This window comes from Hipposideros armiger, unplaced genomic scaffold (genome assembly GCF_001890085.2).
Source record: "Hipposideros armiger isolate ML-2016 unplaced genomic scaffold, ASM189008v1 scaffold_314, whole genome shotgun sequence".
NCBI lineage: Eukaryota > Metazoa > Chordata > Mammalia > Chiroptera > Hipposideridae > Hipposideros > Hipposideros armiger.
In genome coordinates, this window is record NW_017731664.1 from 1,994,151 (window position 1) to 2,021,511 (window position 27,361).

Sequence of the window (27,361 nt, forward strand, 5' to 3'; positions counted from 1 at the left end):
ATGGTGTCCTAGAGGCCTCTTCAACTATCTTCATTTTTGAAAATCTTTTTTTCTATTTGTTGTTCTGATTGGGTGTTTTCTACTACCGTGTGTTCCAAATCACTGATTCAGTCCTCTGCTTCATTTAGTCTTCTGGTGATTGTTTCCAGTGCATTCTTTATTTCTGTTACTTATTCTTCACTTCTCACTGGTACTTTTTTATGGTTTCCATAATTTTTTTATGTTTACTATTTCTTTGTTGTTCTCACTAAGTTCCTTGAGCATCCCTATAACCATTGTTTTGATCTTTATATCAAGTAGGTTGCTTGCCTCCATTTTGTTTAGCTCTTTTTCTGGAATGTTCTCCTGTTCTTTAATTTTGGTGTAATTTCTTTGTTTCCTCATTTTGGATGCCTTGCTGTGTTTGTTTGTATGTATTAGGTAGATCTGCTATGTCTCCCAGTCTTGGCTGGGTGGCCTTATATAGTAGGTGCCGTGTGGACCCAGTGGCACAGTCTCCCAGGTCACCTGTGTCAGGTGCTCCAGGAGTGCCCCTTGTGTCAGTTGTGTGTACCCTCCTGTTATATTTGAGCTTCTTTTCCTGTTGGCACATCAGTGGGCAGGAAAGGCAATCAGGCTGGCTGGCTGTGGGGTTTGGCCAAGCCCACAGCTTATGAGATCCTGGGGGGGGGCTTACCCTATGGAGCAGGATTCATCTCAGGGGGCTCTGGTGCCTACTGGGACCACTCTTTGAGTATGTTATTTGTGGGGTTAATTGGGTTGTGCTCTACTGTGGTTTGAAGCCAACCTCCATCCATGTTGGTTCTGGAGCCTGTTGGGAGGGGTCCAGTGCAGGTCCAGGTCAGTCACTCCCTGTGACCAGCCAGGGGTTACCTGGTAAGAACTACAAAGCAATCTATGATTAGTCACTGCCTGTGCTGGGCCTGGAGACACATTGAAGAGGCCAAGCTGCAGACCAAGAATGGCTGCCAAAAGTACTGGGCTTGGGGTAGCTCCACAAAAAGCTCAAGACACCCTGAAGCCTGCTGCTATCTGTTCTTTCATAGGCTCAGGCATTGGTAGAGACTAGTGCTGTATGTCAGTTGGGTGAGGCGGGGTCTCAGGGAGTCCTCAAGGTGGGATGAGTGTTCATTATATTAATGTAGATTCTGGTTTGGTGCCAGTGCTAAGCCTGGAGCTACTCAACAAAAGTCTCAGAGCCCCCCCAAAGCCAGCTGCTCCCTGACTGATGACCAAGGACCACGGAGAGTTCACCAAGAAAGAGTGCAATGCAGGTGGGGTTGCCTCTTTGCAATGAAAGTTCCCCAGATGTTGAGCAAGTTGGGTGGCCAGGGTCCCAGGGAATCACCAGGGTGGATTGAATGAGTGTAGCAAGCAGAGTTCACCAGGCCAATGCAGATTCAGATTTGACCATGTAGGGGGTGGCTCAGTACAGGAAAGGTGGCACCTGCCTGCTGGCTGCATGGGAAAAGGATTCTACACAGGGAAAATAATGGCTGTCTCTCTAGTCCTCAACTTAGAGCTATACAACTCAGTCTCTCCCTGTATGTCTGTGGCACCTCCAGAGTCACTGCCTCTATGCCAGATCCCAAGGTGAGTACCTACAAGCAAGTGAGTTTGTGTGTGGGCCCTTTAGGAGGATGTCTTGGTTTCACACAGCTTTCTCTCCTTCCCAGATGGTCAGAATCTCCACTGTTTTTCACATCCAGATGTTGTGGGGAGTCTTCTTCCTGGCACTGGTTCTCAGAGCTGGGGAGTCCACTGCGGGTTTAGGGTCCCTAGCTCTTCCAGGGGGTACTTCCACAGTTGAGATATCCCTCCCAATTCTCAACTGTTACACTCAATTGTGGGGCCACCCATTCTGTATCTCTACCCCTCCTACAAGTCTCAATGTGACTTCTTCTTTATATCCTTAGTTATAACACTTCTGTTCAGCCAGACTTCAGGTGGTTCTCCAGGTTAATTGTTCTATAATTTAGTTGTAATTTTAATATGGCCTCAGGAAGGGACAAGCACAGCATTTATCTACTCCACCATCTTGGATCGCTAACCAAAGCTCTAATTCTTTAACAGACCTCTTTTTTAAAAAAGATTTTTATTGGGGAATTGGGAGGGATGGGAACAGCGCTGGGGAATTGGGGGAAGGGGAACAGACAAGTTGCTATCCTTTTGTTCTTCAGTCTAGTTGTGGAGGACGTTGCTTCACTGGCCCAAGTTGGCACCATCATTGCGCTCTTCCCGGGCGAGGCAGATCAGTCACCGGCTTCTGGACGGCCGCTCACTGCGGCTGCTGGCCACTCACGCTGGCTGCTGGCTACATACGGTAGCCCATGGCAACCCACTGCAGCAGGGGCTGCAGCCTACGCCGTCGCCAGCGACTCATGGCAGCCCAGCTCCAGGTTGAGCATCTTAGCTATAGAGGGCAGTGTCACTGGCCCTCGTATGTGGGATCCGAACTGGGGCCCTCTGGCGTCCCAAGCCAGTTCTTAACCATTGCGCCACTCGGCCGGCCCTAACAGACATTTTAAGCTCCGTGTTTTGCCACTCATGCCTGGAACTGTATGCTTTAGTAATTCAGACTACTCCTGGTTACTTGCACAATTCATGGTGCTTAATATTTTTTATTACATTGTTCCTTCTGCTTAAGAATCTTCTCCCATCTCCCAGCCTTCCACCCCAATTCTAAAAAATTCTTCAAGTTTTAGTTCATATGCCATCTCCTTCAGAAAATCTTCCTTTAATTCCAAGGTTGGGCTAAGTGCACCTTTAATGTGGCACCTCATGTGTGTTTCTAACATATTATATTGAAATTTGTCTTTGTTTCTAATTATTCCACTAAACCATAAGCATCCTGAGGATAAGGGTCCATGTCTAATTCATCCCCCAATGCATAATAGAGTATCTATCATTTGGTAGGTACAATATTGAACAGAACGCAGTGCCTTTTTTTTTTTCTTGGTCCCCATACCTGTGCTTGATGCTGGTAATTCAGGAAGAATTGTTGAATGAAGTATTGAAATCATAATCTTGTAGAGGAAATTTGTTATAGAATATGTAGTTTCAGAATAACTATAATTCAATGCTCTAAGTTACCTGGGTTGATGGAGGAAGGAACAATGAATTCTGCTTCGAGGTGGCATTGGGGTCTGGTCCACATGTTTCTGGTTTACTGCCTCTAAAGCATTGGGATCTCAAAGAGCCCAAATGATCCTTGATCAGTTTGTATCTGTCTTCTTAAATACAATATAATTTTTAATTTTAGTGTGATTTCTACTGTTGTCCTTCAATTTTTTTGTCCTTGAAATTTTCATACCTACAGTCAACCAAGTCTGGCACTATTTTGCCTCCCTAGAAATATGTTTTGGTATGTGGAACTAGCAGAAGAAAATGGGAAAGTAGACACAAGTATCTTCAGACAGAAGGAGTCACTTTAATCTTTTTGAGAAATACTCTACATTCTGTATTTCTCTTCTGACTCACCCCATCAGACAGAGAATGACTATTCTACAAGAGGTAATGCCCTGGTTCAGTTGCATAGGAACCTATGTTGCTTCCTCTTTCAGGATTATTGTGATCTCCATTGCCAGTTAATTGTCCATGAGCTCCTCAAGTGGCACAAAAAGCCGATGTTCAAGAAGAAGTGCATGGAGTGACCAAAAGCACTTGCCAGTTGGGTAATTCACAAGACAAAATTATAGGAAACTGTGGGTTGCCAATAAGATGACATAACAAAGGCATTTCATACATAGGATATAGTGGTACCCTGAAAGGATAATAAATGCCCAGCATGTTCCCAAGCTTGAAGAATGGACACTAAACCAAAGCAGCCCTCAACAAACTCACTTTTCCTGGGAGAAGACAGTAGCTAGAGGCCCAGGGTAACTGAGGTAATTATTGACCTCCATGCTTCCTTCTAGATTGGAGCCTAGGGACTATGACTGAAGCAGCTAGCATCTGTTATAAAGTGAATTGCTATGATCCCTTCAAGAGCTGTGGATGGCCAGGCTCTTCATCAAGCAGATGGACCAGCAGTCGACCAGCTGATTAAACTAATACTGGAGCATCCACATGGAGAACAGATTTATTGCTCTACATGCTTTAAATACCATATAGCTTTCTAGAACGGTTGAGTCCAGAGGAAAATTATTATAACTATTATTTTAGTATAGGTAGCTCCCATATTACAAGTAAAGTGTGTTTCAAAGGTTTAGTGGTTTGGAGCTCAAACCATATTTTTCCTGTAAAATTAATGTTATGCATTAATTTTCAGGTTCCCATCTATCCCATAAAAACATATTAATCCTCCAGTGTAGCTGAATTACAATATTATGGTAGTAGTTGGAATTCTATATTCTTATTCTATATTAGTTGCTGGGGGCCATGCAATATCGAAGTAAAGAGGAGAAGGAGAAGAATGAGGAAGAGAATTCTACAATCCCCGCTCTTCTCTCAGGAACAGCCATGGCCTGCTTGAGGCAAAGTTTCAAACATGCCTAATTGTCCCTGAAAAACAGCCACCTTCCTTTCTAAACCTTTCTCAGGCAGGGTTATAGTGCATTTTTGGCTACTCTAAGCTCCCAACTTGACAGCTCCCTAACTATCTTAGCATCTTCAGTCCTCCCATGGCTTTCAAATCTCCTGTTCTCCATCACTCACTATAAAATTACTATTTCATCACAGGAGTAAAAAAACCTAGCTCATTCACCCCTATGCCAAACCAATTCTGCTTCCTGACTTTCCAGGCTCTGTCAATAGCAATAAAACTTCTATTCAGTTACATTCATACAGCCCAGCGTCCTCTTAGATGCCTTTTTAACTTGCTCCATGCAGCTCATGCATCAAACATCTTGTTGATATTACTTCTAGAAGAAGGTCTTTGGATATCACCATCTCATCAGTGTAAGAGATCTTTTGACAGCTGCAGTTTTGGAATCAGTATATCTCCCACTTGAATTATAGCAGCAGCATCCTGACTGATATCATAACCTAGTTCTTCCCTTTGCTGATAGATGAAACTTTTTTTTTTAAAAGATTTTTTTTTATTGGGGAATTGGGGGAAGGGGAACAGACAAGTTGCTGTCGTTTTGTTCTTCAATCTAGTTGTGGAGGATGTTGTTTCACTGGCCCAAGTTGGCACCATCATTGCGCTCTTCCCGGGCGAGGCAGATCAGTCGCAGGCTTCTGGACGGCCGCTCACTGCGGCTGCTGGCCGCTCACGCTGGCTGCTGGCCACACATGGTAGCCCATGGCAATCCACTGCCACAGGGACTGCAGCCCACGCCGTCGGCGGCGACTCAGGGCAGCCCAGCTCCAGGTTGAGCTGTTGTTCAGCATCTTAGCTGTAGAGGGCAGTGTCACTGGTCCTCATATGTGGGATCCGAACCGGGGCCCTCTGGCATCCCAAGCGAGTTCTTAACCATCGCGCCACTCGGCCGGCCCTAGATGAAACTTTTTAAAGCATAGTTTAATCACTTCCTCTATCCTTCCCCCCAAATTTACCAGTGGTTCTCCTAACACATAATAGTTACTCTTACTCCATTTAGTTTACACAAGAAAAATGAGGAAGATATCCATATTCTCATCTTAAAAATTAGGAAAAATAATTTACTGAAGGTCAACTGCCTTCTCAGTAATGTAGTCAAGATTTGAAATCATGTTTGTGTCCAAACACGATTGTTTTTTCAATCTACACCACATCCTGATATAGGCCATATACCTTAGGTTAGCGATCAAGGTCTTCTATGATCTGGCCCCATTTTACTTTCCCGTCCTCTCATACCACTTCTTTTTCTATCCACTCTACAAGGTTTGATAATTAAGTCATGAACTTGTTGCAACAATGTTGCTAACCTTTTTTGATATCAGAGAGATTATTCATTATGAATTTATACCATCTGGACAGTTACACAGGTTTACTATTTGGAAATGCTGAAAAGGCTGCGTGAAAAAGTTAAACGACTTGACCTTTTCACCAACAATTCATGGCTCTTTCATCACGACAATGCACCAGCTCACATGGCACTGTCTGAGAAGGAGTTTTTAGCCAGTAAACAAATAACTGTATTGGGACACCCTCCCTACTCACCTGATCTGGCCCACAATGACTTCTTTCTTTACCCAAAGATAAAGGGAATATTGGAAGAAGAAATTTTGATGACATTCAGGACACCAACAGTAATATGATGACAGATCTGATAGCCATTCCAGAAAAAGAGTTTCAAAATTTCTTTGAAGGGTGGAAAAGGCACTGGCATCAGTGCATAGCTTCCCAAGGGGAGTATTTCGAAGGTGGCCATAGTGATATTCAGCAATGAAGTATGTAGTACTTTTTCTATGATGAGTTTACGAACTTAGTTGTCTGATCTCAACTACCCACCTAACCAGATTACTTGCTGCTTCCCAAATCTGCCCTGGATTCTACTGCCTTTGTCTATGTTTTTTTGCTGGATGATGAAACTTTTCTTTGTCAAGGCCCAACTCAAATGCTACTTCCTCAACAGACCCTTCCCTTCTACCACCTCCTTTCACCTACAAATACTCAAACACTAACCAAATGTTCTCCCTCTTTTCTGAATTACCACAACACTTTGTACCATGTATTATAGTTATTTGAATGGGGCTTATCACCTCAACTACTACTTCAAGTCCTTCAGTCCTAGAAAGTGGAGGTGTTCATGGTAGGGATTCCGTTGTTTAAGGAATAAATCATTAGTGGATATTAAGAATGCAAGGTAAAGCAAGGTTGAATGTCATGGTGAGGAGTTTCTATTTGATGAGAAAACTCCCAGAGGATTTGATCAAAAGAAAGCCATCACAAATGCTGTATTTTGGAATAACTAATGAAGATTCAAAATACAGGTTAGAGGAAAGCTGTGCTGGATGCAAGTTCATCTCTATTATGCATTAGCTTTATGACTTTGGGCAAGTCACTTTCGTAATAACAGCTTTATCAAGGCATAATTTACATAACACAAAAATCACCTCTTTAAAAGGTAAAATTCAATGTTTTAAAATATGTTCAAAGTGTCTTGCAAGCATCACCACTATCTGATTCCAGAATATCTTACTCTGAAAAGAAATCTCATATCCATTAGCAGTCACTTCCCATTTCCCCAAAAAACTGCCACCACCTTTGACTTCATGCAAGTTACTTGCCTCTCTGACAGTCTTCTAGTTTGTAAAATGGGGATAATAATAGTACCTACTTTACAGATTTCTTATAAAGATTGAATGAATTAATTTATAAAAAGTGCTTGAAGGGCCAGCCGAGTGGTGCGTTGGTTAAGAGTTGGCTTGGGATGCCAGCTCTGAGCAGCAGGGCCCCAGTTCGGATCCCACATAAGGGTCAGTGATGCTGCGCCCTCTACAGCTAATATGGTGAACAACAGCTCGACCTGGAGCTGGACTGCCATGATTCGCCGGCAAAGGCATAGGCTGCAGTGGGGCTGGCCGGCAGTGAGTGTAAGCTTTCGTGAGCTGCCATGAGCCATCATGAGTGGCTGTCCAATGGCCAGCGAACGACTGCCTCAGCCGGGAAGAGCGCAATGACAATACCAACATGGGCCAGTGAAGCGACGTTCTCCACAACTAGACTAAAGAACAAAAGGACAGCAACTTCTCTGTTCCCTTTCCCAATTCCCCAATGCTGTTCCCCTCCCCCAATTCCTCAATAAAAATCTTTAAAAAAAAGTGCTTGAAAATATGCTTGACACATAGCATTCAATAAATGTCAACCATCATTATAGCATCATATAGAAGCACTTTAGGGCCTTACATTCAGTGGCATTTCTAATCAGATACTTATCACATTGACCCTTGCTTTGCATGATTTGCATAAGTCAAGCATTTGCTTGGAACTGAAGTGAGTAACCTTCTATAAACTAGACTCCAATGGCAATTCTCACTTGATAAACTGGAGTCTGCAATTTTCTTAGGTGGATATATGAATGAATAATTGCTTTTACAATGCATTTGACAATGTACAAGTGAAGCGCTTTGTAGTTACATAGTTGAACAGAAAACATATAGATTGCTTGTGATAACAGTTTTGTGGGAAACCAGTGCAATGACAGTTCATCGTGTTTTTTCCTTAGGAGTCTGTTTCTCTCTGCTCCTAGGTTTAGCTTATTAGAAACAGTTAGGGGAAATAGAGCTGTATATACACACCCATGCTGTGCCTGTCTCCAGTCCCCTCAGACACAGTCTGATCCCTAATGGCATCTGGTTGTAGGGAGGTTGCATTGGGTTGATTGCTTGTAAAGCACTCTGCCTGCTACCAGTCTTCTCAAGCCTTGAGCTCAGGGAAATAATTACTGACACTTCTGCTGTCAGGAGCAGATAGGGAATCAGGGCAACCAACCCCATAATGACAGCCTGAAAATGAAACAGCAATTTCTCTTAGAACCAGAGGATCAAGAGGCTTATTAGGGCCCTTGACAAGCCATCTATATCCTAGTTCATTCCTTAGCCTCTAGGAAGGCCTATAGTGAAATCACTTAGGACAAACGAAGTGTATCCCCCACACCTTAACTTTCTGGTATTTAGTTCATTTCTTAACACAGGCGAGGTGGACTTTAGGACATTTGAACATTTAAATGGAGTTCAGAGGATAAAGCCGTAGATAGGAAATCTTCCCTCCTGAAATCCCTCATTCCCCAGCATGGAAAACCTAAGAAACAAAAAAGCCAAATAGCAACAGATCCCTTGTGCCAGCTAAGTGTTGCTTAGCAGAGCAACCTGGGTATTGAATGTTGGCATAGCCACATGGAAGCAGTAGAATGAGTAAGTCAAACACAAGGAAAACTAGGTGAAGCCTTGTAGTACAATCTTAGAAGAATGCTCTGATGCTCTTATGAATATTTGAGACATTCTGATAAAATGATTTTCTTTGCTGCTGACAATAATTAAAAGTAATTTATGAAGCCAAAGGCTGATACGTACTGGTGAGAGCTTAATGTGAACTCTGACAATAATTGCATTAGTTTATTTTAAAACCTAGGATTGTGCTCTAAACCTCCTTGTTCTCTTTTCCCAAATTCTGTTCTCTAGTTGGCTCATGTTTCATTCCTCCCCACCAAAAAGTTCTTCCATCCCCAATTTTTAAAAATTAGATTTCCGTTCTCCCTGCTCATCATTAAAATGTGTGTTCTTTATTATTATTTAGTCTTAACTAAATATAATCTGATTGAACTAATTTAAGCTTAGGTAAGGATTATAGAGAGCTCTTGAATGATCGCAATGCTGCATTTTAAAAGATCAGGTTCATCCCAATAAATTTGTGATCCTGGAAAAAATTTGAAACTAAGTGATTTGATGAGTTTCTTTGGAGGGAAGATTTTGGGATGGAGGGGTGCCTTTTGTTGCCCTTCAAATCACATACTATACTACCTTGCAGCCTACAATGCTTTTAATGCATTCTAATTGTTATGTCATTAGTGACAGGGAACATGGTCACAACCTCAAAAAGCCCACCTACCCACAGGCATAGGCATTGAAGTATTAGATTTTAAATGAAAGTGACAATCAGAGCTTTGGAAGTTTTTTATTGAGTCTTTGTAAAGCTTTCCAACTGGTGATTCCTGGAGAAAGGCTCCTCTCTCTGTGTTACACCTACAGAGTAGTATGACCAAGACAAATGATTGCCTACCCTGTCTTGAAGTTTCCTTGCTGAGAAGGCAGTAGGTAAGAGATGAATGAGAAGATAAGCATCAGGATGGAGTTTAAAATTTGAGATGCTCTAAACTAATGTCAAAAGAGAAAGTCCCTTGGTATATGTCAGCCTTAAGCAACTGAGTAGATAGTGTTTCTCTTGCCTCTCAATTTGACAGTTGGTGAAATTCAGCTTTGGCATAATACACACAATTGTGAAATGGACATGCATTGTTCCACAAGCAAACTCACTGCAGACAACAAGTGACAGTTTCTACAGTAAAGTTCTACTTGACTGCCCTGTAACTGACTTGCAGATGAACTAGAAATACGATATTCTAAGGTTTTTCTCTTGGAGTTTCCATCTTTCCATCACATCGCCAGCACCACCTTCCTCTCCCCACACAAAGACACATCATGTATTTTGCAGGGGTGATAACTATACCTACACTTAAGTATCACCACCTCTCTGAATGACAGAACAACCAAACAGGACCCAAAATAAAGGGAAAATTAATGACATGAAAGATTGCAAAACTTCCAAAGCAGTCTGCCTGAAAACATTGACAAGGACTTTAATACTGATGGATTTAGCTGCTTAATATCTTTAACAGAAACAGTGGTGTCTATTAATAATTGCTATTTTCACCCCTCCATTGAAACCTACCCTGCTTTTTAACTTGCCCAGAATACCTACCCAAGTGATTCTCAATCATGATTGTGAATCGGAATTACTAAAGAGATGTTTTGTGGGGTTTTTTAAAAATCTGAATGACCCAGTCCCACTCCCAGAGCTACTGAAGAAGAGTCCCTGGAAATGGGGCACAAGAATTCACACTGAAAAAAAAAGTTTTCCAGGTGATTTTTGAAGCATAGCCAAGGTTGGAGACCAGATGAGCCTTAACCTCATCTGGATGAATTTTATCTTTACAACAACTCTGTGAGGTATGCTTTTTTTATTACCCCCCGTTTTACAGATGAGGAAACTGAGGCTCATACAAGTTCAATGATTGGCCAAGGCACATAACTAAGAGTCAAAGCCAGGCCCATGGCTCCAAAAACATGCTTTTCCTACTCCATTACACTAATGAGCTATGCATAATTTTTCCCAGTACTCTGATATAGGCCTCTTTTAAACCAGATGTCTTGGCCTGCTTTAGAGTATCTAGATGCTCTAGCAGTTTCCATCCCTCTCTTGGTTTTTAATTCCATCACATTAGTGTTTGTCTACTCTTTTAAATCTAACCATTATTTTCCTGGACAGAAAAGATGGAAATTCAGCCAATCTGTAGTCTCCTTATAGTTATTAACATTGTACTATTACATTATTGAGGTGTAATAGTATTCATTTTAGCAAGTGCTACTGACTGAATTATGCACCCTCCAAATTCCTTTGTTAAAGTGCTAACTTCCAATTTGACTATATTGGAGATAGGGCTTTTAGGAAGAAATTAAGGTTAATAGAGGTCAGAAAAGCATAATGATGGGGTCTCAATGCAGTAGGATTGGTGGCCTTATAAGAGGAGGATATCTCTCTCTTTCTGCACACATTCACTAAAGGAAGGCCATGTGAGCACATAGCAAGAAGGCATCCATCTACAAGCCAGAAAGGGAGTTCTCCCCAGAAACATATCATGTTGATCTTGAACTACCAGCCTCAAGAATTGTGAGAAAAACAAAAGTCTGTCGTGGGCCAGCTGAGTGGCTCAGTTGGTTAACAGTTAGCTTAAGAGCACAAGCTCTGAGCAACAGGGCCACCAGTTCGATTCCCACATGGGCCAGTGATGCTGCGCCTGAGCTGAGCAGGGTGGCTCAGTTGGTGAGAGCACGTGCTCCTCACAACAAGACTGCCTGTTCGGTGGTGGGCTACACCCGCCTGCAACTAAGACTGAACTCGGCACCTTGAGCTGAGCTGACACCCAGATGGCTCAGTGGATAGAATGTGCACTCTTAGCAACAAGGCTGCTGGTTTGACTCCCGCATGGGATGGTGTCTATGCCCACCCACAACTAAGATTGTATAACACAGCACCTTGAGCTTAGAGGCCACCAGCTACCAACGGGCAGCCAGATAACGACTGGCTCCCTCCGCAAATAAGATTGAAAAACAACAACTTGGCTGGTCACCCTCCCCAGTTCCCCAACACTGTTCCCCTCCCCTAACTCCCCAATTAAAAAAAAAAGTCTGTTGGGCCAGCTGAGTGGCGTGTTGATTAAGAGTTGGCTTGGGACGCAAGAGGGCCCTGGTTCGGATCCCACATATGAGGATCAGTGACACTGCCTTCCACAGCTAAGATGCTGAACAACAGCTTGACCTGGAGCTGGGCTGCCTTGAGTTGCCGGCGATGGCGTAGGCTGCAGCCCCTGTGGCAGTGGGTTGCCATGGGCTACCGTGTGTATCCAGCAGCCAGTGTGAGCAGCCAGCAGCCGCTGTGGGTAGCCATCCAGAAGCCAGTGACTGATCTGCCTCACCCAGGAATAGCGCAATGATGGTGCCAACTTGGGCCAGTGAAGCAACGTCCTACACAGCTAGACTGAAGAGCAAAAGGACAGCAACTTGTCTGTTCCCCTTCCCCCAATTCCCCAGCGCTGTTCCTATCTCCCCAATTCCCCAATAAAAATCTTTTTAAAAAAGTCTGTTGTTTAAGCCACCAATGTATGGTACATTTTTTTATTTTTATGGCAGCCCAAGGAAGCAAGGCTCTCAGAATATTCTCATGTAGCCAGAGACCTGCCTCCCTTCATTCTTTTATCCAGAAAACTTCCATTCATCTTTCAAGATTTAGCTTAGGTGTAATCTTCTGTGGGATATACTTCCCTGGAAGGTCAGGCAGCATTATGTATATATGCATACATGTATACATAAACTTTAATTTTATAAATCATAAAACACTTTTTTACAGAAGTAATTTTAGAGATCTTATTTGTTCCAATAGTTTCAATTTTTTTCTAACATCAGGACTTTTTGTTCAAGCAAACTTGTGTTCAAAATTCCAATATATAAAACAAAGATCAGTAGAACCAGGTAGAGAAAGAAAGGAGAAAAACTGCCATTCTGACTGGTGTGAGGTGATATCTCACAGTGGTTTTTATTTGCATTTCTCTGATGGTTAGCGATGTTGAGCATTTTTTCATGTCTATTGGCCATCTATATGTCCTCTTTAGAGAAATGTCTGTTCAGGTCCTCTGCCCACTTTTTAATTGGATTGTTTGGTTATTTTTTATTGGGTCGTATGAGTTCTTTATATATTTTGGACATTACACCTTATCAGCGGTGGTGTTTGAAAAAATATTTTCCCATTCGGTTGGTTGCTTCTTTATTTTGTCAATGGTTTCTTTTGTTGTACTGAAGTTTTTTAGCTTGATATAGTCCCATTCATTTATTTTGGCTTTTACTTCCCTTGCTATTGAAGTCAAATTCATTAAATGCTTTTTGAAGCCAAGGTCAATAAGTTTAGTACCTAAGTTTTCTTCTATGCATTTTATTGTTTCAGGTCTTATTTTTAGGTCTTTGACCCATTTTGAATTAATTTTGGTACATGGTCACAGATAGCACTCTACTTTCGTTCTTTTGCATGTGGCTTTCCAATTCTCCCAGCACCATTTATTGAAGAGGCTGTCTTTTCTCCATTGTATATCTTTGGCTTCTTTGTTGAAAATTATCTGTCCATATTTATGTGGGTTTATTTCTGGTTTCTCAATTCTATTCCATTTGTTGTGTGTATGTCTTTTTGCCAATACCATACTGTTTTGATTATTGTTGTTCTGTAGTACATGCTGAAGTCAGGGAGTGTGATAACTCCAGCTTTGTTCTTTTTTCTTAGGAGTGCTTTGGCTATTTGGGGTCTTTTGTAGTTCCATACAAATCTGATGATTTTTTGTTCTATTTCTTTTAAAAATGCCATTGAGATTTTGATGGGGATTACATTAAATCTATATATTACTTTGGGTGATATGACCACTTTAACTATGTTGATTTTTGCAATCCATGAACATGGAATGTCTTTCCATTTCTTTGTGTCTTCTACAGTTTCTTTTAAAAATTTCATAGATTTCAGTGTATAGGTCTTTCACATCCTTAGTTAAGTTTACTCCTAGGCATTTTATTCTTTTTGTTGCAATTGCAAAAGGAATTGTTTTTATTATTTCTTTTTGTAAGATTTAATTGTTAGTATATAGGAATGCAATGGATTTTTTATGTTGATTTTGTAGCCAACAACTTTACTGTTTCCATTTATGGTTTCTAATATATTTTTTGGTGGAATCTTCACAGTTTTCTACATATAACATCATGTCATCTGCAAAAAGTGACAATTTAACTTCTGCATTCCCTATTTGGATGCCTTTTATTCCTGTCTCTTGACTGATTGCTCTGGCTAGGACTTCCAATACTATGTTGAAAAGCAGAGGTGATAGGGGACAGCCCTGTCATGTTCCTGAACATAGAGCAAAAAGCTTCAGTTTTTCACCATTAATTATGATATTAGCTGAGGGTTTGTCATATATGGTCTTTATTATGTTAAGGTATTTTCCTTCTATACCCATTTTATTAATTATTTTAATCATAAATGAATGTTGTATCTTTTCAAATACTTTTCTCCATCTATTCATATAATCATATGATTTTTGTCATTTATTTTGTTTATGTGGTGTATCACATTGATCGAGTTGCATATGTTGAACCATTCTTGTGCTCCTGGGATGAACCCCACTTGATCGTGATGTATAATTTTTTTAATGCATTGTTGCATTCGATTTGCTAGAATATTGCTTAGGATTTTTGCTTCTGTGTTCATTAGAGATATTGGTCTGTAATTCTGTTTCTTTGTGTTATCCTTACCAGGATTTGGTATCAGGGAAATGTTGGCCTCAAAAAATGAGTTAGGGAGTATTGGTTCTTCTTCAAATTTTTGGAAAAGTTTGAGTAAGACAGGTATTAGGTCCTCTTTAAATGTTTGGTAGAATTCACTACTGAAGCCATCTGGTCCTGGACTTTTTTTTTTTAAGATTTTTATTGGGGAATTGGGGGGAGGGGAACAGCGCTGAGGGATTGAGGGAAGGGGAACAGACAAGTTGCTGTCTTTTTGTTCTTCAGTCTAGTTGTGGAAGACGTTGCTTCACTGGCCGAAGTTGGCACCATCATTGTGCTCTTCCCAGGTGAGGCAGATCATTCGCCGGCTTCTGGATGGCCGCTCACAGCGACTTGAGGGCTGCTCACACTGGCTGCTTGCTACACACGGTAGCCAATGGCAACCCACTGCAGCAGGGGCTGCAGCCTAGCCATTGCCTGCGACTCACAGCAACCAGCTCCAGGTTGAGCTGTTGTTCAGCATCTTAGCTGTAGAGGGCAGCGTCACTGGCCGTCATATGTGGGATCCAAACCGGGGTTCTCTGGCATCCCAAGCCAGCTCTTAACCAACGCTCCACTCGGCCGGCCCTGGTCCTGGACTTTTGTTTTTGGGCAGTTTCAGATGACTCATTCAATTTCCTTACTGTTTATCGGTCTATTTACATTTTCCAATTCTTCGGGATTCAGCCTAAGAAGGCAATATGTTTGAAGAACATGTTCATTTCTTCTAGGTTATTAAATTTTGTGTCATATAGTCCTTTATAGTATTCTTGGATAATGCTTTTTATTTCCGTGGCTTCCGTAGTAACTTCCCCTCTTTCATTTCTGATTTGTTTATTTGTGTCTTTTCTGTTTTTATCTTAGTGAGTCTAGCCAACAGTTGTCAACTTTATTAATCTTTTCAAAGAACCAGTTTCTTTGTTGCATTAATTTTTTCGCTTGTCTTTTGGTTCTGTATTTCATTTAGTTCTGTTTTGATTTTTATTATTTCCTTCCTTTTTCTGACTTTGGGTTTCATTTGATCCTCTTTTTCTAGTTTTTTCAGGTGTAATGAGAAGTAATTTATCTGGAAGTTTTCTTCTTTCTTGAGATAGGCCTGCAATGATATAAATTTCTCTCTTAAAACTGCTTTCACTGAATCCCAAAAATTTTGGTAGGATGTATTTTCATTCTCATTTGTTTCTATGTATATTTTGATCCTTCCTCTTATTTGTTCTTTGACCCAGTCATTCTTTAAAAGTATGTCGTTTAGGGCCGGCCGAGTGGCACGTTGGTTAAGAGCAGGCTTGGGACGCCAGAGGGCCCTGGTTCAGATCCCACATATGACGGCCAGTGACGCTGCTCTCTACAGCTAAGATGCTGAACAACAGCTCAACCTGGAGCTGGGTTGCCGTGAGTTGCCGGTGACAGCATAGGCTGCAGCTCCTGCTGCAGTGGGTTGCCATGGGCTACCATGTGTAGCAAGCAGCCATCGAGAGTGGCCAGCAGCTGCTGTGAGCAGCTGTCCAGAAGCCTGCGACTGATCTGCCTCACCCAAGAAGAGCGTAATGATGGTGCCAACTTCAGCCAGTGAAGCAACATCCTCCACAACTAGACTGAAGAACAAAAAGACAGCAACTTATCTGTTCCCCTTCCCCTAACTCCCCAGCGCTGCTCCCCTCCCCCAATTCCCCAATACAATCTTTAAAAAAAAAGAAGTCACTTTACTACTGTCACAGTGAACTTTAAAAAAATAAAATAAAATTATGTTGCTTAATGTCCACATATTTGTGGTTTTTCCTGCTTTCTTTTTGCAGTTGATAGCAAATTTCAAAGCTTTGTGATCAGAGAATATGTTTGGTATGATTTCAATCTTCTTAAATTTGCTGAGGCTAGTTTTATGTCCCAATATATGATCTGTCCTTGAGAATGTTCCATGCACACCAGCAAAGAATGTATAGTCTGATGTTTTAGGACAAAGTCCTCTATAAATGTCAATTATGTCCATTTCATCTAATGTGTCATTTAGGGCTGATATTTCCTTATTCATTTTTTGTTTGAAAATGATCTATTCATAGCTGTCAATGATGTATTCAGGTCCACTACTATAATTGTGTTTTGGTCAATTTCTCCCTTTAGTTCTGTTAGTAGTTGCTTTGTATATTTTGGTGCTCCCTGATTGGAGGCATAAATGTTACTGATTGTTATGTCTTCTTGTTGTATAGTCCCCTTTATCATTATGAAATGTCAATCTCTGTCTCTTTTACCTTTTTTATCCTGAAGCCTATTTCATCTGATATCAATATATCTACACCTGCTTTTCTCTGTTTACCATTTTCTTAGAGTGTCAATTCCAACCTTTTCACTTTGAGTCTGTATTTGTCCTTGTAGCTGAGATGTGTGTTTTTGAGGCAGCATATGGTTGGGTTTAGTTTTTTAATCCAATCTGCTACTCTGTGACTTCTTATTGGTGAGTTCAGTCCATTTACATTTAGGGTGATTATTGATATATGAGGATTTCCTATCATTCTAGCTTTGGTTTTCTGGCAGGGCAGTGTATTTTTTCTTTCTCTTTTTGTTGCTGTCTATTATTTCAGTGTGGTAGTATTCTATCATTTTTCCCTCTGTTTTTTCTTTTTTATATTATGTATTTCAGTTCTGGATTTTTGTGTGTGTCTGGTTACCATGAAGTTTGTGTAAAAGAAAGTTTCATATTTAGAGAATTTAATTTACTTAAGGATGCTTCCTTTCTCCATCCCCTTGCCAGTTCAGACCTTTACTCTCTGCCCTTTTATGTTTTTGTTGTCACAAATTATCCCTAGTCATGCTGTGAGTTGATTTCTGCACTGCAGTAACAAGCTCTATTTTTTCTCTTTTTTTAGGTAGTTTTTATTTCTTCTTTACCCTGTGTGTTATGTTTAAATGTATAGTGTCTTATTTGGTGTAATGGTTGACATTTCCTGCTTCTGTCTGTCTGTTCGTAATATTACTAATGGTTTTGTATTCTTTTGCTTTGTTGTTTCAGGTCGAATAGCCTCCTTCATTACTCCTTGTAGTGCAGGTCATGTGTTAGAAATTTCCCTCACTTCCGTATGTCTAGAAAGGTCTTTATTCCTTTTTCATATCTAAAGGATATCTTTGATGGATATATTATTCTTGGCTCATAATTCCTCTCTTTCCATAGTTTGAATAATGGGTTCCACTCCCTCCTGGCTTGTAGAGTTTCTGCTGAAAAATCTGATGATAATCTAATGGGCTTTCCTTTGTAGGTTATTGTATTCTTTTTCTGGCTACCTTGAGGATTATTTCTTTCCCGTTAATTTTTGACAGCTGTAATACAATGTGCCTTGGAGAAGGCCTGTTTTATTGAAGTAATTAGGTGTTCTATTTGCTTCTTCGTTTTGAGAATCCAGTTTTTTCCACAAGTTTAGGAAGTTCTCATCAACTATTTGTTTGAATATACTCTGTTCCCTTCTCCCTTTCTTCTCCTTTTGGTATGCACATTATACTTTTATTGTTCTTTCTGATTGGGTCAGAAAGTTCTTGTAGAGCTCTTTCATTTCTTTTAACTCTCAAGTTTCTCTATTCTTCGATCTGTGTCATTTCCAGATTTCTATCTTTGATGTCACTGATTCTTTCCTCCATCTGGTCAGCTCTATTATCTAAGCTGGCTATTTCATTCTTTATGTCTTTTATTGAGTTCTTAATCTCCAGAAATTCTATTTGGTTCTTTTTTGAAATTTCAATCTCTTTGGTAAAATGTTCATTTGGTTCTTTAATTGTGTTTCTGAGTTCATTAAACTGCCTGTCTGTGTTTTCTTGCATCTCGTTAAGTTTATCAAGAACTGCAATCTTGAATTCTCTGTCATTTCAGTCACATATTTTCTTGTCTTTAAGTTCACTTTCTGGAGACTTTTCATTTTCTTTCTCAGCTGCGTTGTTACTTTGGTTTTCCATGGCAACTAATGAATTATTATTTTTCTTCCTAAGCATCTACAGGAGTGGGTTCTGCAACAGGTTGGTAGGAAAAAAGTCTTTATTTTGCTTTCCAGTAGGTGTTAGTAGAATGTTTTATTTTCTCTTCTTCTGCAGCTTTTATTCTTTCATTATGTAGTGTTTTATTTTCTCTTGCACTGTTCTGGCTTTTCACAAAATGAGGGTGGGGTGTTTCCCTGGAAGGTGGACTTCTCCTCTATGAACAGATCACCTAGGTCTCAGGGCACCACCACCATGGGGTGATGTGGAGAGTTTCTGAAGTTCCAAAGCTCTTCCTGTGCCAGATTCAGAGCCTGTGTGTTTCAGTGGCTCTATTTACCCCTACAGGGATCTTTCCAGATTGATGGGAGCAGGAGTGGGGTGAGTTGTGTGAGGTGGCTCTGAGCAATTGCCGTGACCACTAGAATAGCCAGTCCTGCATCAGAGGTTCCCTCCCCTTCACTGAAACTAGTTAGGCCATAAGTCTGTCCACAGTTCTCAAAACTGCAAATATTCTGGTCTTTTGATCTGACACTGCTACTCTTCCACTTCTAGCACTGGTAAGATAGGGGTCAGGTGAGCTCTGGAAGGGTGTTGAGGGGTCTATTAGGCTCCATGCCTATGTCTTCTGTCCTTTGCTTCGCAGTGAGGGCTTAAGCCACCATTCTCACCCTTCTTCCCTCAGTTTTTGCTCTGTGGTCTCTGTCATGAGTGTTGGGTTCAGCCTTGTTATATGCTGATCCCTCAGGTGGGACTGTGGGCCATAAGGGGAGTGATAGCAGTCCAAATTATTCTCTTCCTGTAACTGCAGTAGCTCATGAATGCAGGAAGCTCACAGCTCTGAGCTCCTATCTGTGTACTATGGACAATTCATGGCCCTTATCTCTGCTGTTCCCCTATCCTTCCTCCCCTGCTCTCCAAACTTGCCCACCTTTAGATGAGTACAATTGCATGTCTCTTAGTCTTTCTTATCTGCTGTGCAGGGTTTCCTTTGTGGGATTATAGCTGTTCAATTTTTGTAAATTCCAGGGGAGATTTCAAGAGGCTCACCTCATGTCACCTTTTCTGTGACATAATTGATACATTTTCAATGTACACACACAAAAAAAAATGGCAGAAATAGTGAGTGAAGAATAATCATTTAAACAGTGTTAGCAATCCTGTTCCATGTCCAGTGCTGTCAAATAAAATACAAGACACAAAGTTAAATTTGTATTTCAGATAAAAATCTCAAATTTGTAGTACAGTTATTGCATGCAACATACTTATATTAAAAATATTTTAACATTCAAATTTAAGCTTTCTATTTTGTTTTATTTGCCAAATTTTGCAATCTTTCCAATATGAGTCAATGAGACTTCACCTAGAGTGAATAAGGTATGGAAAATGTGACTCTTTTCTCTTCAAGTTCTTTAAAATATCATGTCACTTATATAGTCTGAAATTTTCACAGTGTTAAGTGCAAACCCAGTGCTCAACTGTAGGCATAATAATGTGTTCCAGTGCTAAAGGCAAAACTGACTTGTTGGAAGATATGTTGGTCTCTAACATGGCACATTCAAAGGTTGTTTTTGGAGGTGATTTCGATTATACACAATTGTGTCAGTGAGTGCATTCATCCTCTAATAACAGAGACTCAACTACAGCATTTTAAAAACAAGAAATTACCCCCTCATATTAAGGTAGTCTTGAGATAAGTAGTGCAGGGATGACATACCATAATGGCCTTAAGTGTCATCAGACACTCAGTCTCGTATCTTTCTCATCCACCATCCTTAGTGCTGACTTCTATCCTTAAGGTCACTTCACAGTCCAAAAAGTCTACTAGAGCTCCAGCCCTCAAGTGTACATTCCAGGTGGGAAATATGAGAGGTAAAAAGCAATATGGGCATTCACCAGCAGTCTGTTTAATCTTAAATAGCTTTCCTAATGAGGTCCAGTTAGATTTCATTAACCACCCTTAGCTGAAATGGAAGCTGAGAAATGTAGTTTTTGATGAGGACATTACTATTCAGGAAAAATCTTTGTCATTAAGGAGAAAAGGGAATGTGGATACTGGATAGGCAATTACTAGTCTCTGGACAGTGATTTTTGCCTCATCTTCTGAATTAACAACACAACCCTTGAGTAAATATGATTCAACTATGACTATTTTCAGCGGAAATTGTCTAAACACATATTCATTGCTTTTTTGAGCATAAAGAAAGTCCAAATACATTAACATGTTTGAAAAATAATGTATAAGCCTGTCTAGAAATTTGACATACATTTGAATCAAAACTATTAATGTATATAAATAAGTTGCCCCTTAACTTAAATACTTACTTCACAGGCAAATTACTTTGTAATACTTAAGTATTATTGGTTGGCACTAATGAATTTTTGTCCTCCTGAAGGAACACTTTAGCTTTATTAACAAATCTAACATCAATTTATATACCAAGAATCCATATTTAAAGGATCTTGCAAATAACACATGTACAGAGAGAATCATCACATTTCCTAATCTTTTTGGAAGGTGGTCAGAGATACACTATTGAACCATATTTCTGGTCTGACATAGGTGTGTGTTGGGTGCTACACCTATCCCTTTTACTGCATAAGTAAACCATCATATCCAGTTTCTTGGTTTCCAAAATTCTTGTTTCTTCTCTGGGCCACCATTAGATCTTTTTTACTTTCACCTGAAAAACATAGGAAGATGCAGTGTAAACAAAAGACAAACAAATACATTTTTCTTTTAAGAAGTTATATAAAAAGTCAGTTAAGGAAAGAGTTTGAGATAATGAGATAAAATTTAATTTTAGAGATATTTAGGTATTCAATTTACTAATGATTTCCTGCATAATCAAGGATTTATTTTATGGCAAAACTGTACTATGCTGGTTCAGTTTAGTACAGTACTGAACTAAACTGTACTATTTTACATACAGTACATATGTACTGGTTCCCTAATCTTCAACTTTTCCAAGTGTTGAGAGCCAGTTCTGGGAATAGAAACTGCTGGTTCCCTAATCTTCAACTTTTCCAAGTGTGAGAGCCAGTTCTGGGAATAGAAAGCGTCTTACTTAGGCTGCTATAACAAAATACTACTTATCGTTGTATCATCACATAGTGGAAAGCAGAGACAGGAAGGAAACTCTCATGTTTCTTTTTATAAGGGCACTCACTAATCCCATTCATGAAAGCTCCATCCTCAGGGCCTAATTATATCCCAAAGGCACCACCTCCTAATTGGAGTTTTAGGATTTCAACATATGAATTGGGGGACAGAGGGCACAAACAATCAGTCTATAACAGATGGGCTGCCAACAACTCCATCACATTCTCTCCCATTAGCCTCCACAAGCATTCCAGCAATAGAGTAGTGAGTGTCACTGCAGTTCAGTACTTGGTTTCCATTTCCAGATTCACACTCACCAGCTTCCGCAGGTAGCTGCACACACTATGTGTTCAGGCTACACATCTATATAACTCATTATTGTCAAAAGGAAAACAAAAAATGGCATTTGCTTCCACATATTTGTGCCTTTGATCTTGGGATTCCATCAGCCTGGCATATCCTTCCCTGAATCTTCTTTATCAAATTTCAACTCAATTATCAAGGCCCACATCAAGGGCTAACTCTTCTGTGAAGCAATCCCTAATCTCCTCAGAAGAGCTATTAATAACTTAACCTTCCTCCATACTTTCAAGTCACTTTGCTTTGCACTGATAACTCTGCCCAACATGCGCTTCATTCTGCTTTGTGTTGAGCACATTGACATGTTTTTCTCTTCCACTAGACTGTGAACAACGTGTAGTCTGGGAAGAGATGTTAGTTCATCTTTGTTCACGACATGAAATCTCTCAGTTCCCATAGCTCTTGACTCAAAGTGGTCCTCAGTCCATGATATTACTTGGGGAAAAGGTATACAGTCATTCTTTATTTACTCACTACTGATGAAGCATGGATTGAAATGGCATCACAAAGTCCTCCCAAGGCATAATCCACTATGATCCAGTATTATATTTAATCCCGTGTTCCATCCAGAGGAGCATTTCTACTGCAAGTACAGCAAGCTCCCTTTTAGATGCACCCCTAAAATCCAACCTGCAGAGAGTATTTTAGAAAGTCTCTAGGGTACTCTTTAGAAAACATGAGCTAACCACCACTAAAATCTCTGTGTCTATTACCTATTCCTAGACATCTCTTCTTACTGTCTCTATGAAAAAGAATGTTTTTTAAACCGCCAAAGTATAACTTTTCCCATTTTATCAGCCTGGTTCACAACCAATTGGTGTCCAGCCTCAGTTCCATAGGTGAAGTTAGGTGAGTGGTTACATATTTCCAACACAGAGATGTTGGGAGGAGCACTATGCTGACCTGTCTCTTATTCTAGTCTAGTAGGACTCAAGGGAGGAACAATTTACCCAGTCATCAATTGAGTTTCCTTCTTTCATTATTGAAGACACATCCATGCAAATACCAAACCTCTAAAGTCAGCACTTTGAAAAAACAGTTTAGTCTACAATCTCGGCCCATTTAGAACTCTGGGAATACACATTTCCAAATGATTATCAGGGTATTCGCACCGCAGTCCTTTTGGATAAATATAACAACAGATTGTCCAGTGAAGTGCAGTCCTAAGAAAAATGCTCAGCAGTCTCTCTGCTTCTTCAGCCAGGTTACCAGACAAGTCTGTCTGAATCACCAAAGTGATTCATAATCAGTAACACTGTGTACTGAAAACAAAACCTTTTTTAAATGCAGTAGAGTAGAAAGATTGGGGGATTTGAAATTAGATAAATATAGGCTTAACTATCTGGCTCCATCATTTATGAGCTATGTGAACTTGGGATAAATTACTTAAACTTCTTGAAGTGTATCCCTATCTTTAATGTAATGGAGTTAATGCCTACTACATAGGATTTGTGTAATGCACAACTGAAATGATGTAGGACTCAGCACACAAGAAGCACTCATTAAATAGTGTCTATAATCCATGATTATGAGTTGTCAACAAAAGTTGGAGGGTAATAGACAGTCTCTTCCTTTGAGCATTTGATAGGTGCACAATATTAATTTTTCGATTTTTGCATGTATTCATAGCTCAAATTGTTCTCACAATAACTATGGAATACTAAATAAGACCTGTCAGATTAATTTTCCAGTGGTGCTATTTGCTCCCAAAAGCCCCACAGTCTTCACTCATTCTTAATCTGAATTCTTAAATCCCCTTTAGTTACAGCTTGCAGTTCAGCTAAATTGCAAAGCCTCAAGGACAATCAAATTTTTATGCATTAAAAGAAGGTATGAAAGCAGATTTTGGTAAAGAAAATGAAAAAAAAAATAAAGAAACAATGATGAAGATATGGAGCCTTAGAAGACGGTTAACACCAAAAAAGAAAGTGAGTAAAGCCAGAAAAAGAAAAGCCCTGAATATAAGCTTGGCCTAAATCAAGACTATTGGATACAATTAATAATACTTGATCATTAAATACTAACTCTGCCAGGCATTGTTCTAAGCCCTTTACATAAAATATTTCATGCAATATTTGCAATAAACCTTTGAGGTTATCACAATTACTATCCCCACTTTGCAGATGAAAATACCAAGTCAGAGAGAGGTTAAGTAATTTTACAAAGTTATTTATTGGCAGAGCCAAGATTTGGATGCAGGCAGGCTAGATCTTGAACCTGTGATTTTAAGCATAATATATGATAGCAGCTGACATTTGGTAAATGTTGATGGCAAAATGTGTGAGTCATAGTTCTAAGTACTTCACATGAATTATTTCATATTAATCTTCCAACAACCCTTGGGAGCCAGTGCCACTGTTAACCCCATTTGACAGATTAAGAAACTGTGGTTCAGAGAATTAAGTGACTTGCCCAAGATCACATAGCAAATAAGTGACAAATAAGCCAAGGTTCTAATCTAGCTCTTTGGTTCTGTGGCCTACACTCATAACAACTATGTTATATTCCCTCTCCAGGTAGAATACGCATTATTAACCCCATTTACCAGATGATAAACTGGTGTCCAGTGGCTGAGGTCTCATAGCCACTTAGCAGAAACAGGTCCTAAATCTTTGCTTCTACTAGGCCACCTGACACCTTCCCATAGAGACTATCCTATAGTTTGAGACTTTAGTTTTCAAGGCCTTTCACAGTTCTACTTCTATCAAATAAGTAGCACAAAGGCAGCTTCTTGGGCTTTGGTTATTCTGTGTCAGTTTGGCGGATTAGTTGCTGTTCTTTTCTGGTGTTCCAAAGCTGAGAATTCCTAAAGAGTTGATCTAAGAAGATTATAAAGAATAAATAGCCCTAGGATGTCCCTTCTTAACCCTCTCCCTTTCCCTCTTCAGGCCTTACAGGAAATACACTGGCAATTATCACAGGAAAACCAACCATTTGGTCAAGGCTACCTAACAAATCTCCTTGAAACCATTTTAAAGTGACAGATGAGGGCAAGGAATGTTCTGGAAGGCACATGTTCTTGCTTTCTTAATTGCTGTCTAAAAGCATGAGAAAAACAATATTAAGAATCTTTATCTCTGAAGTGCACCACCTCAGATAGCAGAAGAAGCTATACAAGTACAGCTTTAAATAGACCTATTGAAACCTTGTTTGCTAAATATTAATTAAAAGATGCTAATATAGCCCAGCATCTGTGAATGAGCCAAGAAGACATCTGTAGATTACTGGGACAAGTATTTCATATTTTATAAACTTTTTAATAGATTAAATGGCTTAAGGTGCTCTATAAACACTGGAACTTAGCCTTCTTATACCTCCACAATATAAGAAAGGGGCAAATGTTTAGTCCTTACTATTTGAACAACAACAAAAAATGAGACACAAAGATAATAAACAAGCTAGGTCTCCAGATTCTTCATTCACTGCTATGTCCTTAGAGGCTCCAGAAAGCAGGACTCATTCTAGGCAAAAATATGAGGATGAAATTCGGTTTTTTTGGTTCTAAGAAAATTTTCTTTACCCATTCAGCAAATTTCATGCCTTTTCAGTTATTCGCCCTTCTCTTGCTCAAATGGTCTAATGCTAAAATACTTTTATTACGACTTCTAATATCGACCAGAGACATACTCTATGACTTGCTCTCCACATTCCCCACACAAGAAATTCCAGTAGGATTTCCTATGAAATGTCATGTATAAAAGCAATCACATGACCTGATAATTCTAGTTCTAGGAAAGTATATGACAGAAACAAAAGTACAGATACATAAAAATAGATGCAGGGAGCTGTAAGAGTGGGGTAACCAACTGTCTTAGTTTGCTCAGGATTGAAGGGTTTTGAGGGATGTGGGGCTTTTAGTGCTAATAGCAGGAAAGTCCCAGGTAAACCAAAACAAGTTGGTGACCCAAAGAGTACTGTTTATAGTAAGCAAACAAGTGAAAAAAACAATAACACTGAAATGTCTTCAATAGGGTAATGGTTCAGTAAATTATGGGACGTCATTTTGTAGAATATTACCCAGCTATTTGAAAAAAATGAGGCAAATCTCTATGTATTGATTAGAAAAGACTACTACAAGAAATTAAATGAAAAATTTAAGTATACAGTATGTTTAGTATGATACCATTTTTTTGTGAAAACTAATAATAAAAAGAAAACTAAAGTACAAAATTGGTATGACCATATTTGCATATTGGACCTAATTCTAAAAATGAAAAGAAAATAACTTGGTATTTTAAAAATCCATTTTTTACTAAGTAAAAGTAATGGTCCATAAACTTGGAAAGGTCAGTAAGGCAATTGTTAATAGTCATTATTACCTCAGGCCTAGGAATTCTGAAAAATTTACCTTAAATATGTGAAAGAAAAGAACGATCTAGAATAATTTAGAATTAGTGTCATATTATACCATAAAACATATATGTTCAAAGAGAAATGAATAGAAAAAAAGAATAATATAACAAAAGTAAATGGGTATTACTTTAAATTTCTTTTAAAATGGCCTAAAGAGAAAAGCCAAATGCAATTTCTGGTGACGGAAATGGAGAGAAAGAGTAAAAACATGTAAGATAATACTTAGCCAGTAAGTAGAAATGTTAAATAAATGGAAGTGTAGAGCTGTTTGATTTTGATGGTGGCATGGACCTTTGATAGGAACACAAAGTTCACCATATATTATATATGAAAATAAAAGTAACTTAAAAAAATTTCAGTGATGGAACTACCATATGACTCAGCAATTCCACTCTTGGGTATCTATCCAGAGAAACCCAAGATGCTAATTCGAAAAAATATATGTACCCCTATGTTTATTGCAGCGCTATTCACAATAGCCAAGACTTGGTAACAACTGAAATGCCCATCGGTAGATGACTGGATTAAGAAACTGCGGTACATTTATAAATGGAGTATTACCCTGCTATAAAGAAGAATGAAATCGTACCATTTGGGATGATATGGGTGGACTAGAGACTATTATGTTAAGTGAAAATAAGTCATTCGGGGAAAGACAAATACCATATTATTTCACTTATATGTGAAATCTAAAAAAACTGAATGAACGAGCAAGGTAAACAGAAGCGGTCTCAGAGATATAGAGGAACAACTGATGGCTGCTAGTTGAGAGGGGGTGGGGATGAGGGAGAAGGGGAAGGGATTAGATAGCATAAATACGTAACTACAATATTGCCACAGGGACATGAAAGACAGTTCAAGGGATATAATTAATAATGTTGTAAATATTTTGTAGGGTGTCAGATGGTCACATGTCTTGCTAGGGAGACTGCATCATGGATGGGGTGGAGGCTTGATCACTGCACTGTACACCTGAAGCTGATGTTGTATAATATTGTATGTCAACTATAAGTGAATATATATATAGTCATGGGATGTGGAGTATAGCATGGGAGTGGAGTCAAGGGAATTGTAATAGATATGTATGATATTGGG